Source organism: Erithacus rubecula (assembly GCF_903797595.1).
Source record: "Erithacus rubecula genome assembly, chromosome: 5".
Classification (NCBI taxonomy): domain Eukaryota; kingdom Metazoa; phylum Chordata; class Aves; order Passeriformes; family Muscicapidae; genus Erithacus; species Erithacus rubecula.
Window position 1 is genome coordinate 23,156,684 of NC_136687.1, and position 11,295 is coordinate 23,167,978.

Here is an 11,295-nt window from a genome sequence, read left to right on the forward strand (position 1 = left end):
AGGGCTATCTTCTTTTTCTTCTGGAATCTTTGGAGAAAGGATACAGAGACATCAGTTCTGCCAGCAGGTACATGTCAGAAGAAACAGCTGTAAACCAATTCTCATTCTAACCTTAGCTGCAGTTTGAATCTGTTCCCTTTTCTTAAACATAGCACTTGAGCTTGAAATAATTTAAAAAAAGAAAAAGAAAGGGAAAAGCCAATTTTATTTTTCTTGTTAAGAAAAAGCTTTAATATGACACCTCTAGGAATGAGGGGAGGTGGATTTGTGGGTGTAAATTGCTGTATGATAATAATAATACATTTTGTGTAGAGGCTGTGATGCCCTGTCTCAGAAAACTGAGAACCCAAACGATCCATACCATACCTGGTGTAACTTCCAGGAAAACTAAAGAGAAGGGATGACATGTTGAATAAATGTCACCTCTAATACAAGCCTGTAATACTTTAGTAACAACACTGTCACCACTATATATTGCATATACCAAGAGAAAATGCTAGAGGCTTTCTCTCAGCGATGAAGCAGAGAATAAGTTGGATTTATAATAAAGTTATTAACAATAAAATTGGAATAAAAAGCCTTAAAGCAAGTATTAAAACCAGATTATCAAAAGGCAGCACAAAATTTGATACCAGAATTAAGAACAAAGCTGTGGCTGTGCTTGTGCTCCTCTGTCTTCCAGAGGTGCGTAACTACCATAATACAAGGATGATATAGGCTAGTGGAATTACATTTGTCAGTGCTCTCTCACATTGTGAAAACTTCAGATTCCATTATATAAATCAAACCTACCAGTGACTCTTACATGATGAAAGCTGGTCAGATAGGTCCACAAATTACTGAGCACATGAAGTCTTTAATTCAATCTTTTATAGATATGGGCAAAATACACAGTAGTCTTTATGAAACTAATTACATTTTAACAAATGAGTTTTTGAAGATAATTGTGTGTTCAGCCAAGTGAATAAAAACACTTGCTTTGTTGAGAAAGTATAAACAATTGGAAATACATGCATAACGTGATATTCAAATAAATTTACGTTTACAAGAAAAATAGAGATTAAGAATGAGCTTCTTTTATTCCTGCTTGAAAGTTGCCTTTAGTGCATTTATAGCTGTCTGGCTGTTGCACCTACCACATAAGGCTGTAGTGTAAGAAAACCTACAAAGGATTCTGAAAAAACACCAGTTCAAGAACATAAAAGTTTTCAGGTTATTATCAATCTTAAGAATGTGTTACTTGATTTGCCCAATAAATAAATCATTGATTATATTTTTGCATGTCTGTACAAAGGACTACTCTGTCCCTTGCCAGTCTCTGACACATCTTTTTGAAAGTACTGTATCTTTGAATTCCCATGCCATATCCTTGAAATATACCAACAAATCTGAATAAAGATTAAAGAACCCCCCCCAAAACAGACGTGAGGTTTATTTTCTTTATGGTATTTTTAATGTTGCAAAAATGATGTTTAAGGTTCTCAGTCCAAGTAAAACAGCTTTCCATCATAGGGAAAAAGATTTTTTGATAGGAAAGAATTATGCAGAGAGGAAAAGTCAGAACAGAGCATTAATTTTTTAGAGGATAAAAAAATTACAGGTTAGGAACCAGGTCCTTAAGTATGACAAGACTGCAGTGGAACCAGAATTACACTGAATAGTGCTTCCTATTAATTTTTCTAATGAACTCCACTAGCACAAAGTCTGACAATCTTTGCATTTGCCATAGAACTTGTACATGTGCAGCCAGGAAATGCATCCAAAGAGAAAACATCAATGCCTGTAACCTGGAAATAACACTCCTAGCCTTGCCTTGAGGCACAAGCAAGCTGGAAAAAAGCCTTAAAGCACACTGCAAGGAAGCCATTGCTGAGTACACTGAACTAAAAATCAAATGCTATTGAGAATTCAGTGTGAAGTCAAGACTGCTTGGCAATGTCATTTAGGGTTAGGAGCATAGAGCATGACTTTATTACAACACAGAAAGATCTGTGGAACAGGAGGCACAATCCATCACCATGGACAGCTTTACAGCTTTGACAGAAAGCTCCAGGAAATACAGAAATGCACTGACCAGTTTTATGAGTGCAACTAGAAGGAACGAAACAGTTCTTGCTCTAGTTTTTGCCAGGTCTCCAAACATGACAGTCAAAAAAGGTTTCCCACATGCTAAACTAAAGATAAGCTGTGTATGACAGTTAGCTAAATTGTTTATATGGGATCAGACAGAAATCTCAGCAGCCTGAAGTGCTGCATTTGTCACATCTGCCTATGGAAGCAGGTCCATGGAGGGCACATGAGGATGAGTCAAGCTTGAACATGAAGTAATTCAATACCTGCTCTGAGGCAGACAGAGGGAGATTACATGAGGGAAAGAATTTAATATTTGACTCTTTATCTAGGTCAGAAGAGAAAAATTTACTGCTACTTACATTAGATTATGCTCTTACCCACAATTGATTACTTCTTCAGCTTCTGAAAGGTATATCAAGGGAGAGAAATTTAAAGCAGTTGAAGGAATGTGGGCAAGAATTTTTCTCTGTAAAATCAGAAGAGCAAAGCGGTAACAGAGCTGATGTCAACTAAGCCACAGACAAATTAAATCAAATAGGAAATTATTGTGGTCATGTTGGATCACCTCAGAACATTTTTCCATGGACCAGATAACAAGAAATACATGTGCAGTAGGGCAGGAGGCCAGTATTTCTGTTTCCCATAAATCCCTGGCAGTCTAGTGAAGAAATGCCATTCTGAACAAGCAGGTTGTCACTGCTAACATAGAGCTACAACTAAATCACCAAGCAGTTACATGAGACAGAAAAAGAGATGGTCACAGCTCACAAAAGATAACTGCAGGTGATTCTAAGCTGCAAAATGGAGTCAGAATTCTGGGAAGACATACTCCACTCATTTTAAGTTAATACTTAAAATACTAAATATATATATAAAAAATACCAAAAACATGTGAAGGAAAGAGGTAGAAGGCTGATCGAAAACCAACTGATTCTCTAAATTGAAAAAGTGGAAGACATTAAATATAAGGAAAAAGAATGAAAATTAAATTAAATGTGCAGCTACATTTGGGTTTATTGGTTATCACTGCAGTTAGAGATAAAGCAAAAGTATTCCAGTTCATTTCTGAGTCCAAGTTTTATAGAACCACGATTAAAAGGTGCAGCAATAATAAACATTATGGTCAAATTTCTGTGTTTTATTGTTATGCATAAGCAAGAATATGTTTCTTTTGACTCAAATGTTGTAAGTAAGCACTGTTTCAGGGATCAAAAGACACAATTTTTTAACATGACTGCTGTTAGCCAAATGACTATAAATTTCAATATTTCTTTATTCATTATTCTTTTGAATAGCATTTTAAAATTTATATACTCCAATTTTTGCATTCTTTTCACTGAATAGAGGAACAGGGCATTAAAACTACAGTTTTCCCCCAAATAAATGATAGAATTTTAGAGTTTTCTCTTTCCTATCATGTTTGAAAGAAAATGAGCAGTTGTCACGATCCCAGACAAAAAGAAAAAGCATATTCCCTTTATTAAGTCAGATATGTGAAATTCTATGAGTCAAAATCAACAAATTCACTCAGTAGATCTTTCGTTTCAGTAGTTCCTTGTCACAAATCAGAAACCAAGCTGCCAGGAAAGATATGTTTCTGTAATGCTCAACTTTATGTCTCAATAAAGTCCCATTTCAGTCTTACAGGCTGTCAGTATTTGTGGTGGCATCATGCTGAAAGGATCACTGAACATTAGTCATCCAAAGGGAGCTTTGGGCCTCTTTGCTGTGCAGCAATAGCTAGAGCAGGAGCTGAGTCATGCAGCCAAGTCCTCCTGCAAGGTCACCAAGCCCTGACACTTATGTGCAGAGCCTGTAAGCCTGTGGCAAAAAAGGCTCCTTTATCAGGAAAAACAGTGGCTTGGAAGTTTATTCTTTTCTTTCTTAATCCAAAGTAGTACTCATATTTGTTACGCTGGGAAGTGAAATTCTTTCCTCAAATAAGCTTCCATGCTTTCAGTCGTGTGTATGTGTCTCCCCACATCAAAATATCCCTTCTTTTTATGGTAGCATCCTCAGACAATGCTATGCTTTATGACAGGAGAACTTCCTGTAACAATGTTTCTAGAAAAAAATAATTTTCAATAAAAAGATCGATTTCTCAGCATTTGCATATTACATTTCTATATTTGAAATACTTAGAATTTCAGATTATCGTAGTTAGCATTTTTAATTTCTGCTTTGGAGATGATTGTATTTTTCTTCACATATTCCTTTAATTTCATAATTTATTTTAGAAACATTATCTTCAAAACTAGTTTCTGTATGATTTCAGTATTTTATAATACTTTCCATACTTTTATCAATTTTCCAATTTCCTTGGAACCTTCAGTTATTTTGTTTTCATTCTTAACCATCTTGAACAACCTTATTTTCAAAGATGAGAGCTTAAAGTGAACAGAGTCAATCTTTTTTGTCCATCAGGAATTTGTTCTGCCATTTCTGTTAGTCAGTGAAGCTTTTCAAAGAGAAATTTAAGAAGATGGCCTGAGAAAGTGTACGTAAAATATTTTAAATTGCCCGGATGCCTGTCATTTTTCTTATTTACCTTTGATCTTTTGCAGCCAATTTTTTAAAGAGAAATTATCCACCATGGAAATGCACAGGAAATTAAATGGGGTTTGAGACCTGCCTCTGTTTTAAATTTGTGGTTTATATATCCAAAAATCAACATTACATTATCTAAAGGTCTGAAAAATTATTCTGGACACTTTACAGAGAAGTTTCCTTGGAAATATTGTTTCATTCAAACATTTATACCTCTACAGTTGATATTTCAAGGTATCCAGAATTGATATTTATTCCATGCTAACTATGTAGCAATACTTTTTGCTTTAAATTTTCATGGGATAAAGCAAAATACTCCATCCCAAAACAGCCAGTAGTTTTAAAATATTCATGTAGTGGACACAAGACAAAATCCCTGGCATATCCATTTCAAAAGAAAAAATTGCACACTTTGTCATAATGCCTGGCATTTTCCAAATCCATAAATGTTTCACTGTTTTGTACAATAGACTAGATCTAAAGAGAAGAGTTGCTAATAAAGACTATGTACCCTGAAAACCAAGGTTCAAGACTCCTACCCAGCCTAAGGGAAGACTTCAGCCAGAATGTTACTGGTAGACAGATAATGACCCTTTTCTCACACTTCTGAAATCTATTTTTGATTTTGCACTATAACTCCATCCTACACTTGGGACTTCTTTTGCTACAGATTTTCTGTTTTGCTATGCATTTTTTTTGTTATCACATTCTTTCTGAAACAAAACATGAAAAGGAAAAAGATAAGTAGAACAGCAGAAATCAAAAGAAGCAGAGGCTTTAGTACACCTAAAGCCAAATTACTCACCACAAGAAGGTCATCTAGCTTATGCTGCAATTAATCAGACTTTTCATTATTTAGTAACAGAAATTCATAGCAAAATGTTTAATTTATTGTTGCCAGGGTATAAAATATTCACTGCTTTGATTTTACTTTATGAAAGCAAAATCTATTTTGAATAACTGATTTAAATATGTAAAATGGATGTTGTTTGTATGCAATATGCCACATTAGGTCAACAAAATTAGAAAAAAATCTTATCATACAACAAGAAGGAAATTATGATCCTCAACATTTTATCCACCTTTAAACAGAAGCTGAAACATCCCAAGCATTTATGGCTGAATTTTTGTAGACTGCATAAACTAGAAGGAATGAAAGAAATGGAATACAGGTTTGAATAAAGATGCAATTATTCAAATCTTTTTGTAATGAAAATTGATTGCTTTTCATTGACACAAGCAGCATCACTTGAAACATAGTAAGACTACTTTTGTCTTGAGAACATTTTAGAAATTTCCATGGGACTGAAAAGAACTCAGACAAGGAGGTTTCTGGGTCACTGACTTCAATTCTAGTTGTAAGTACCTATAGATTATAATAAGCTCTATAAAGATGAAGGTTTCATCTAAAAGTGTGTTACTTCTTTTATTACATCAGATCCTACTTAATTGCACCATGCTCTCTATGGTTTAATGACTTTCTTTTAATTTCCAACCTACATCTATTAAGGGAATTTATATCTGTTTCTCTCTGTGTTATTCCAATTTTTATCTAAAAAGATATTCTTTGTATATGTGGTGTATATATCTGGTGTATCTAGTAAATGCTGGGAAGAGAGTCAGTGCATTTTAGAGTATTCAGTTCTATAGCTATAAGATGGAATGCCATATACAGTAAACCAATATTAGGAGATCTTGAGTGTTTCTTGATTGTAGAAAGTTCTAAGTACTGTTAACTCCAATTAAAAAGAATCAGGAAGAGAAAACGCCTGCCCTCCTGCATAATCAAACCCTCTGAGAGTACTAAACATGGAGTTGAAATGCAGTATTACATCCAGGAGAGAATTACACTGAAATGCTTCCAAGTTAATAAAACATTTGCATATGATATTCCAACAGTACTCTATTCTCATTTGTATAAAAAAGCCTTTACAGTTCTGTAGGAAGCATAATTTGTCTGAAAAATGTTTTTAAAATTAAATCACAGATGTTTATGTGGTTTTCATGGATGTTTGCAGCTCACCATGGAACTTTCTTCTGTGGTTTCATGGCTGCACACTGAAAGGCTCATGAGCCCTTGCACAGGCTGTGATTGCCAGTGAAGTGCTGGTGCCTGATGTTCACTCCCTGCCTGCATCCTCCTAGCTCTGGCCACACTCAATCTTCTCTGGGGTGAACGATGCTGTTGGCCTGCTGCAGCTGGATGGAGTGACCTGTGGTGTTTGTCCAAGGATCCACCCATAAATCCCAGCACAAAGCAGTCAGACTTGCAGCAGTTCAGGGAGAATGTGCAGAAGGGTAGATTGTTTTCTGATCAATATAATAGAGAGATGCTCTGCTCTACCAAATGTAATGCTTCCTGCCAACCTTTGCAAATACTGCACTTTTGTGAAAAGAGCAATGTGTTGCAATGTGTCAATGCAGGTTTAGAATATATGAGAAGCAAATTTGCTTTTTCAGTAGTTAGGAAACACTCGGGAAATAGGAAACACATCAACAATTAATGTTTTTATCCCCAAAGAAACTGTTACCATCTTCGACAAAAATAATGCTGCCACTGTGTAAAACAGTTCTTTATACAAAGCAGGCTGTCTATCTCAATGCTTTTTGTCACTGTAAATCCAGATCCAAATGAACATCTCTTTGCAATACTATCTTTTCTGCAAAGCTCATGAACCTGACATAGCAATCCCTGTGCCCTTACAGAAAGTTTCCTAGCTCCTTCTCTGGCAGCCTCCAAAGGAATCATTCAAACATTGTGCTTGCAGAAACATCCTTTTCATACACATCAATTATATGTACTGAAACAGCAGTTTGTCCCTATGTTTTTGCATATTCTGTGCCATGTAAATAGGTAAGAAATTATCAGCAAAGTGCAGAGCAGTATCTTCATAAAAAGTCCCTAGTTAAAAATTCTGATATGAAATTTCTACTGACAATTACCATACTCCTGAGAATCCACATAAGTCTCTGTGTTTTCCTTTGCAAGTTTATAAACTGCACAGGTACTCTTTCTTCTGTTTTGTTTTTAATTTTTTTTTCTAGATGCATTTTTTGGGAATTATTTTGTCTTTTGTTGTCAGTGGATTACAGCTACAAAAAATGCTTTATTCTGCAGTGTTGTTTGCTTTTGACTTTTGACAAATAAAGAAGGCAAGGAATCCTTCAAAATGTAGAGGATGTACTGAGCTAGAATGCATCCTATGTCATTGCATGCAGTATGAACAGCAGAGAAACTTACATAGGGGTGTCCACCAGTTTTAGAAATGTCTTGTGCTTTCTGTTGTGTTTTAAAAGTGTATCAGAAAATTCATAAGTTTTCAAAAGCAAATTAAAATCCAAAGAAATTCTGGCAGATGACACCCATTAATTAGAACTAAGTCAGAGTTCAAGGGAGTTCAAAGGACATATATAGGAGAGGTGTCTTGATTCTGGAGAGGATCAGAAAAAAGACAAAACAATCTGTGTGATCAGAAGAGGATCTGCTGAAATGATATCTTCTCCTCTGGGATCAATGCTAATTAATGGAAAGGTCACAAATTAAAAAAAGCTAGGCCACCATAAAGTGTTCTGGGGAGAGTTTCAGGAAAGTCTGAGGGAGTGTCTCACATACTATTCAATTTAAGACATGTAAATCTCCTGCCAGGAGATTTAACAGAGAAACAAATCCCCTTTAGAAAGAGTAAGGCAGAATGGAGTGACTATCCCATTTCAGTTGATACTTTGAAGGCAGTGGCCTAAAAGTGCCCCTTTTGGGATTGGCATACAAGGGTATATCCATTGTTTGCATCAGGCATCCCACTAATTGTTTAGGAAAGAATTGAAGCTCTGTGGTATGTCCCAGTCTTTGACAAGCTCTGCCATACAAATCATATCATGTAGCAAAGCTACATAATCTCAGAAACAAGGTTAGAAAACATTGTGTTTTCTGAAGCATCAAAGGCATTACTGGTATGGAGCAACTAAAAGGAAGTGGAGAGAGAACATTTAAGAAATATTTGTATGTATTACAGATAGGACATTTGGTATGTGTGGTCAACCCTGGGACAGTATGTAACTGTCTCTATTTAATCTCAAATAAGTATGGTTATTAAGAAATTCACTATAGATTTATATACAATAAACAATGTGCCACATGCAATATATTCTGAAAATACCAATTCTTATGTTGCATTTCACCAGAAAATCTACACCTGTGCAGATTTCACACAGTGCCACTGTGCTTCCTGACACACCAGTTATGCAAGCGGTTATGCAGATTTTCTCACCTTAGATGTTCTAATCTTTAATTACCCTAGAGTATTTACATCCAATGACAATTCTAACTTCTGTATTTATTCACTGAATCTTATTATTAGTTTCCTTCAAGGTTGAACATTACCTCTCAGCTCTTTCTTCTAACTGTGTGTATATGTAACTATCAGTCAAGTAATATCTCAGTTCCCTCTTTAATATATTGTTAATAGAGTTTTAATAAATTGAGTTTTGTCCTTAAGAACTGCATTGAACTTTCTAATTTGTGAGACTTGTCCTCTAGCCTTTGTTTTAGTTTTGTGGACTGACAAGACTTTTGATACAGATATTAAATTGAAACAAACCAAGAAAAATCTGTTAGAAATATGTCCTGCTAGAGAATGTTTAGCCATTTACTTTATAAGGTCTCTCAGAGTTATTTTTCTGTTTGATATGTAGATCATTCTTTATAACACAAGGTCTGGAATCCAAATACCATGTGATAAAGAATTTAAGTACGCATTATGATACTAGCAGACTTTATTAAGTGGAACTAAAAATTTGTTTTTAAAAAGGTAGCACATTTATTTGAAAAGACCTCTTTTCCATGAAACCATGGTGATTGGCACTGGCTGTATTTTTAGCAACAAACCCTTTGGTAAGTTAACGTGCATGGAAATAGAAGCTTAATAGAGTTGAGCAGATGATTACCTCAACATCCTCCTCCTTTACACAAAAATAACCATTCTATAACACTTCAAACACTGTATAATTTACAGCGTTTCACAGGTCAGTTTTCCCAATATTGAAAGTGTTCAACTTCATTAGAGATGGAAAACCTGTGACAGAAATGCATAAGGCCTTTACTGATGAAGGTTAAAGGGTTTCTTGCCAAGAAAGTTCCTAAAGATATGCTGTTTAAACTGTAGTGATATGTTCAGTAATTCCAGGGGGCCATAACTCAGATCCAGGAATGTCTTTCTCACAAAAATTTTTGTGAAATTACTGAATCTACACACTACATTGAAACCTTTACCCAATGTGAAGAGCAATTGATTTTGTTCAGTGGAAGAAACTATTTCTCTTACAAGTCCATAGGCTCAGTTTTCCTTACAATTCCTCTAGGAATTTCAATTGAATAGATGCTTTGGTCAAGGAATTGGACCTAATATCTTTTGCACTATATGGCATTTGGAACAGGGACAGCTTCCTTCTATGTCTATGAAAATATATTGAAGGCAAAAAGAAGCAAGAAAAGTGTTTTCTTTCTTTTGTACTTTATTAGAAAGTTGGAACTGTTGAAGTCAGGATAAGAGGAATTCCTTCCTTATGATTTACCAGTCTTTTAAAATAACTTGAAAGCATAAGAAAAGACTGGCTGTTCATAAGAATTAAAATTAATTCTATTAATTTGGCATTGGTTTTAAGGCTTCAGAAAGTTGTCACTTTCTAATCCATAAGGAATTGCTTAGTGAGTAGTGTTATAAAGTAACACAATAATCAAAATCATTCTGCTCCTCCACACTGCCCAGGTGATAGCCCACCTTGAGAACTGTGTTCAGCTCTGGAGTCCTCAGCTCTGGAAGGACCTTGATCTGTTGGAGTGAGTCAAGAGAGGGGCCACCAAAATGGTTAGAGGGATAGAGCACCTCTCCCATGCTCAAAAACAGATGTTATCAGATGGAGTTGCTCAAGACTTGAATGTCTCCAAGGATGGAAAGTTCATCACCTCTATGGGCAACTTGTTCTAGTGTTTAACTACCAGGAAAACCCTATGAGACTTTCAATTTGTTGTCCTGAAATTTTGTTAGACTCTGTAATGAAAGTATCCTGGAAAGGCATTTAAGAAATTTCTTTTATATGGTATTGGTTCAGGTGTGTAATCTGGAGAGATAGAAGTGTTTACTAACTGTTTTTTTTTTAAACCAGATTGCCATCATTTGAAAGAGTTTACTTATTTGTTATAAAGATCCATTTTTTCAGGCTTGCTTATGAAAAGAAGACAATAAATAAATTTTTTAATGTCTCTGAAGACAAAGTCTGTTATATCTGCCAAATACATTCCTCAAAGCAACTCAAGGAAAACATATATTTAGCTAGATTTTTACCTTGTGAGTATATTTCCTTGGTTTTAGTAATACCGAACATTTTCTACCTATTTTCTGCTGAAGTAAATCCAGATATAATTTTACCAATGAATTAGACTCAAACCTAAGATGTGTGAAATGCTAACTCTTCTCCATCTATTCTTACTACAGTATGACCATTAATAGCACAGAAAAAATCAGGAATTAGATCAAGCATGGCTTGATTAACCGTAAATCACCTTTTCAGAGCTCAGAAAATTCTATTCATTCTCTATATCGTCTCCTCTCACTGCACTCCTGCTGGATGAGTGGCACAAATGTACTTACACTCACATAAAGATGTCACAGAATCAAT

General features: G+C 35.1%; 1 long non-coding RNA gene across 1 annotated transcript; it reads left to right on the forward strand.

The window, feature by feature from the left end:
- Positions 1-5,914: 5,914 nt before the first annotated feature.
- LOC306802880 lies at positions 5,915-10,640 on the forward strand. Its single transcript, XR_013774505.1, has 2 exons — positions 5,915-5,978; positions 10,386-10,640. It is a non-coding gene; the product is annotated as an uncharacterized lncRNA (long non-coding RNA).
- Positions 10,641-11,295: the final 655 nt, after the last annotated feature.